Source organism: Phaethon aethereus (genome assembly GCF_964289735.1).
Source record: "Phaethon aethereus genome assembly, chromosome: 2".
Lineage (NCBI taxonomy): Eukaryota > Metazoa > Chordata > Aves > Phaethontiformes > Phaethontidae > Phaethon > Phaethon aethereus.
The window spans coordinates 13575738-13582287 of NC_138582.1; positions in this window are offsets into that span (position 1 = coordinate 13575738).

The window sequence follows — 6550 nt, forward strand, 5'->3', positions numbered from 1 at the left end:
CAACGAGTGGGGACATACTCAACTCAGATTGCTCAGAGCCCCATCCAACCTGACCTTGAATGTTTCCAGCGATGGGGCATCCACCACCTCTCTGGGTAACCTGCGCCAGTGTTTCACCACCCTCATTGTCATAAATGTCTTCCTTACATCCAGTCTAAATCTACCCTCTTTTACTTTAAAACCATTACCCCTTGTCCTATTGCAACAGGCCCTGCTAAAAAGTCTGTCCTCATCTTTCTTAAAAGCCCCCTTTAAGTACTGGAAGGCTGCAGAAATGTCTCCCCGGAGCCTTCTCTTCTCCAGGCTGAACAACCCCAACTCTCTCAGCCTGTCCTCACAGGAGAGGTGTTCCACCCCTCTGATCACTTTTGGTGGCCTCCTCTGGACCCGCTCCAACAGGTCCATGTCTTTGCTGTGCTGAGGGCTCCAGAGCTGGACGCAGGACTCCAGGTGGGGTCTCAGCAGAGCAGAGCAGAGGGGCAGAATCCCCTCCCTCGACCTGCTGGCCACGCTGCTTTGGATGCAGCCCAGGAGATGGTTGGCCGCCTGGGCCAAGTGCTCATTGCTGGCTCATGTCCAGCTTTTCATCCACCAGTACCCTCAAGTCCCTTCTCAGCAGGGCTGCTCTCAATCCCTTCATCCCCCAGCCTGCACTGATACCAGTGGTTACCCCAACCCAGGTGCAGGACCCTGCACTTGGCCTTGTTGAACCTCTTGAGGTTCACATGGGCCCATTCCTTGAGCCTGTTTGGGGGTTATTTTGTTGTTTTTTTTTTTTTAAATCCAGAGGGACCTGGACAATCATCAAGGAAGCTGCTTCAAATAAAATAGCAGCAGGTGCCCCTCCTTGTCTTAGGATTTAGGTATTTGTGAGTCATTTAAAGTCTTATCAGTGTCAAAATCAGTGCCAACTCCCCATGCAGAAGTATTTTCTTATTGTTTAAGGGTCAAGGAATTACAGATGGGGGAAGGGCTCTATAATTTTAATACTACACAACATCTTAGTGAATTATTTGTTATGTAAGTAGAATAAACAAAGCAAGTTAGCCCCAATCACTTGTGCTTTTTATTTTTTAAGGCTGTTATCCTGCATGCACAATACTAACCTTGGAGCAGTGGTGGCAGAGCTGAAAGGGGACCGATAGCAATAGAAGGAAACTCAGTGCTCTGTTATGTTTGAGTAGGTCCCCAGAGAACTACAGACCCAGTTCTCCTTCTTCAGCGTCACCAGTATCTTCTGGATCCCAGTTCTGTGCAACTGCAAAAACACAAAGGCTCAGCCTGCAGACATGCCCCATGGTGCTGACATGCAGAGATCCCTGCAACTGAGGAGATGGTAAGCAACTCACACAATCTGCAGAGTCCCAAATAAGGTCTCCCTGCTCATATCACCAGCACGATTCAATCCAGGAACACAGTCACAGCCTGCCAACCTGACCTCATCCTTAATTCTTTTAAACCTAGTTGTCAGATTTCGTATAAGCCTTTCTCTGTCACACCCTACAATGGTTTATAAATAAACTATGAAAAGACATTAATAAGAAACCCTTTTTGCCTTGCCCATTGCCACATAAACCAGATGGTACAGGTCTTTGGCTGGTACTGTCTGTTTGCTTTTGATATCAGTAATTAGACACACCTCTCAATAGGGCAGGACAATTTTTTTCTTGGATGGTTCTGAGGTAAATTATCTTGTTAGTGGCACCAGCACCTGAATAATATTTTTAGTAAGACACAGACATGAGAATCAACAAGCTAAAAATTCAGGTGCTCAGAATAACAGTAATGTATGCAGTATTCCTATTCCATTATACTCCTATCGGCTGCCTCAGACTTTTCAGTCATAGCACTGGCAAAAGGGAAGAAAAACCAAGACAATTAGAAGGAAACTACTGACGTGGGTAGATCTTCAGAGAGGCAGAATAATTGAGCTGAGCTGTGATTAGAAGCCAATAGTTGAAATACTTGATTTTTAACAGGATTTTAATTTGTTACCAGAAAGGGTACTATACAACAAAGTTGTTCTGTGTTTATTAATGAGTTTGAGAATTTGCAGGCAACTGATTCAAATTCACTTTCTAAATGAAGGTCATAAATAAAACACTCTGAACTCCTGCACCTTCTTTGAGGTCATTGGACTCTGAAGTTATAACCACATTGATGTAAATCATGTGTGAGCACTGAGGATCAGGCTCCTGATCCTTTTTTCCAAACCTTAGGATATCAGTAAAACAACATCCACTCTCTCCCAGCTCTGCTCCTCAGGATGGATATGTATGTGTAGGATGTTGTGCAGTTTGCGGTTTCTCCAGCTGACCCCTCAGGCAGTTACAACAATGAACAGATTTATCCTGGAACATGGGCACTATGTGTAGCCTTCTCCAGTCCTTTATGACTTTCCCTGACCTGCATTAGTGCTCACAGGTAATCAACCCTGGTTCAGAATTTGCTACCCCTAGTTTAGCACCCAGTAGACCTGTACTCCTCATTATCTATCATGAATATTCTTTTTTTTTTTTTCTATTCTGGTTGGTATACATGACTGTTTACTTAAATGTATGCATTTCTGGCAGGAGTAATCTTCCTTTGTGAGGACAAGCAAAACAAGGATTCAACATTTTAGCCTGGTGTGCATCATCCATTAGCTGCTCTCCTTCTACATTCTGTAGTAAATCTCCACTTACCTTTGTTTATCCCTTACTTCTGAGATATTTTTAAAACATCTTCTTTTTGTCTTTGATGTATCTTGTTGCTCGTAACTCATTCTGTCGATTTGTTTTTCTAAAATGGTTCCCACGTTCTGTATCTACGTACAGCCTCAGTTATGATTTATTGTCTTTTGGGGTTTCATTTAAGGATGGCTGTCAGGAGGATGGACCCAGTCTCTTTTCATTAGTGCCCAGTGACAGGACGAGGGGCAACGGGCACAAACTGCAGCACAGGAAGTTCCACCTCAACATGAGGAAAAACTTCTCTACTGTGAGGGTGACGAAGCACTGGAACAGGCTGCCCAGAGAGGTTGTGGAGTCTCCTTCTCTGGAGACCTTCATAACCCAACTGGATGTCGTCCTGTGCAACCTGCCCTAGGTGATCCTGCCTTGGCAGGGGGGTTGGACCAGATGATCTTCAGAGGTCCCTTCCAACCCCCACCATTCTGTGATTCTGTGATTTTCTTAAAGAGCACTTGTTGCAGACATATTGCTACACATTTTTCTTACTATGCTTTCTATCTTTCCTTCCTATAGAGAAAATATTCCTCTTGGGTTTTAATATATTCTCTTCCAGTTATTCTCAGCAGCATTCATTCTTGAGATCACCTTTAGACATTATCTTTTGGTTCACTGACTTTTCAAAAGTCTGAAGTTTTTTCCTTATTCCAAGTATTTTGTGTTTTTCCTTTGCAATAACTCCCTGTGTCATTACCACTTTCAAACAAATTACCTTCCTCTTCTGGATTTTCAACCAGTTCCTCCTTGTTTAAAATAGGAAGTAGCAGCTTGGCTTCCTCTAGTGACTTCCTCTATTTCCTGAGACAGAAGTTGATTCCAGTGTGCTCAACAAGCTTGATGGACTGGTGGGGGCCTGACAGTTTGCTTTTCCCACCAACAGGTAGCTGAGGCATATCTACACAGTAAAATATAGTGCTCTGAAAGAGCTAGCTGAGCTGAATCAGTGCAGCTCTCCTCTGAATTGAGCACCTGCACTGAGAAGTTGCAATGAGATCTTTTACTCATTTCTTCTAGTCCTGGCTGGCCTGATCAGCTGTATGCCATCTTCACCAACGTGTGAAGAACATTCAGTCCCCAAGATAACTCTTGTCTCTTTTCCAGGAGTGATTTGTGCAGTACCCTCGAGCTGCTTATTCAAATTGACAGCTGTTGATCAGATCTCAAGACCAAATAGTTCCCAGGGAATTCTTTCCTCACAAATAATGCTTTTTGTATATCTAGGAATGGGACAGTGACTTCCTTCAAGGACACTGACTTCCAACTGGAGACAAATTAATTGTAAATGCCTGGTTTTAGCTCAGTTTGTTGGTGGGCTGAATTGTTTATTTAGGACTTCCACTCCAGTTTTCAACACCTTGAATTTCTCTCCAAAGTGGACATTTGAAAGCTTAAGTCCTTCCTGCAGTTTATCCCTGTTAGTGAATGTCTTGGTAAACATGTCTGAAAATCTTTTGGTCCCTGATAGTGCCTGATCAGTCTCTGGACAGCCCACTGCCCTTTTTGTCTGGTCTGTATAAATCTCCAAATACTATTCTGAGTTCTTGTGGTTGTCTACTTTCTGCAAATTCTGTATCGCACACAGGTTCACCAGGGATCAGTGGGGTTGAACAGGAATGCCAGGCACCTCTACCACTCTAAGAGCCATTTCACAGCTCACACCAATGCTGCAATCAAGGTTGGTGAAGGCATTAATTCTGTTGACTCTGATGTAATCCACAAGCCGTGTTTCTCTGTCATACGGAAGTCCAGGTGCCTGTCTCTCCAGGGAAAGTTCTGTGTCTTCTTGCAAACAGGCAAAGCACCATCCTGCTGCCCACCCCTGTGGGCACGCTGCTACTACAAATATCCTCTGCAAAAAGTGCAAAGCCCAGCTTCATTTAGTTCTTACTTGTTACCACCTTGGTCCTTCATTATTTCACTTCACTAGAGTGAAGATGTTAATTTCCTCTTCCATTTAGCCTCAGTTAAGGCCCATCCGCTTTAAGCAATTTTGGGGTTACCTTTAGCGCAAAGACTCGCTTGGTGGTCACCAGCGATAATCTCCAGAGAAGCAATGTTGTCAATCAACAGTTATGCACTGCAGTGTGTGGTGTTACCTGAGATAATATTTCATCTCCTTTTCACCTTTTTGAATTCTCCCTGCTCCACCTTTCGGAGCAGAATGTTCATAGACACCCTTTTGATAAGCCCTTAGTGCCTCCTTGTCCTCTGCATCCAGCCTGCTTGACCTTACCATGCCATAATACGCATCCCTCAGTTTTCCATCCTGCTGGCAAAAAAAGGAAGAAATAGGTGGAGGCGGACTCCATTCACTAGATGCCAAGAGATGCTACTATCTCATTGCCTGGGTATGTCACCCACAGCAGTACGGTCTTCGGGTCTTCTGCAGGGAGTCAGTCCTGTTATTTACAAAGCTGAAAAGTACCATACAATCCTTAATTTTTGTTAATTATACCAACTTTTAAACTCCCAGTACACAAACTAAATCAACCAAGTTGATCAGTGGGAGTAGCACATAGTTTTCCTACTGATACCATATTTGCATGTTTAGGTAGTTTGTTTTAGATCCTTAATGAGTTGCGCCTTCTGGGCTGCTGTATTTCACTCACAACCAGTAGGATTACCAGTCTGTATTTGAGTTTATGAGTGCCCTCTGACCTGGCAGATTCCAGAGAAACCCTGCAGTTGCTTTATCTCCAATTTTAGTATTCCTAATACTAAATACTACTACTAGTAGTAATACTACCAGTAATACTACTAGTACTGCTAATAATATTCCTAATGCTAAATACTACTAGTATTCCTAATATACTATTATTTAGTATTTCCTTTAATGTCTGTTAGGATAGCTTTATTTCCAAAAATATTATGAAAGCAGTGGATAGTTCCCAGCTCAGTAACGTCTTTGAAGAGGCCTTTGAGATGTTACCACAAAGCATTGCGTTCTGGATAAAATTCTTCATACTCACATTTGATTTTTACATTGCATGTCATCGAATACCATATTCAAAGCTGATCCTTTATTTTTTAAGTGTGTTTGAATGGTAGCAAGGTCTTTGCAGGGTAGTACTGTCAAACCATTTAAAGCCTAGAATTATTACTGCACTTTTGCTAACACGGTGATTTTCTTTTGCTTACTATTTAGGTAGTCACATAGATACTTTTGTTTTCCCCTGAACTGCTATAAATTCAAGTGTAATTGTTGTCTTCTCTTATTTTTCTCTGGGTGTCCTATGTGAGGGCTAAAGCGGGACCTTGGCTGGCTTCCAGGTGCCCACCAAGCTGCTCTCACTCCCCTTCCTCAAAAGAAGGAGAGAAAAGAAGATGAAAAACCTCATAGGTTGAGATAAAGACAGGGAGATTGTTCACCAGTTACTGTCATGGGCAAAACAGGCTTGGCATAGGGACATTAATTTACTTTATTGCCAATTAAAAATAGAGCAAGATAGTGAGAAACAAAGACAAAACTAAAAGCACCTTCCTCCTCCACTTCTTCCCAGGCTCAACTTCACTCCTTCATTCCCAACTTTTCTACCTCTACCCCCCAAACGGCGCCAGGGGGTGGGGCTTAGGGGTTGCAGTCAGTCCATAATACTTTGTATCTGCTGCTCCTTCCTCCTCATGTTCATCCCCTGCTGCAACATGGGTCCCCAGGGGTCACAGGACCTGCCAGAAAACCTGCTACTGCGTGGGGTCCTCTCCACAGGCCACCATTCCTGCCAGGAGCCTGCTCCAGCGTGGGCTGTCCACAGGCTGCAGCTTCCCTCAGGGCACATCCACCTGCTCCGGTGTGGGGACCTCCGTGGGCTACAATGTGGGTA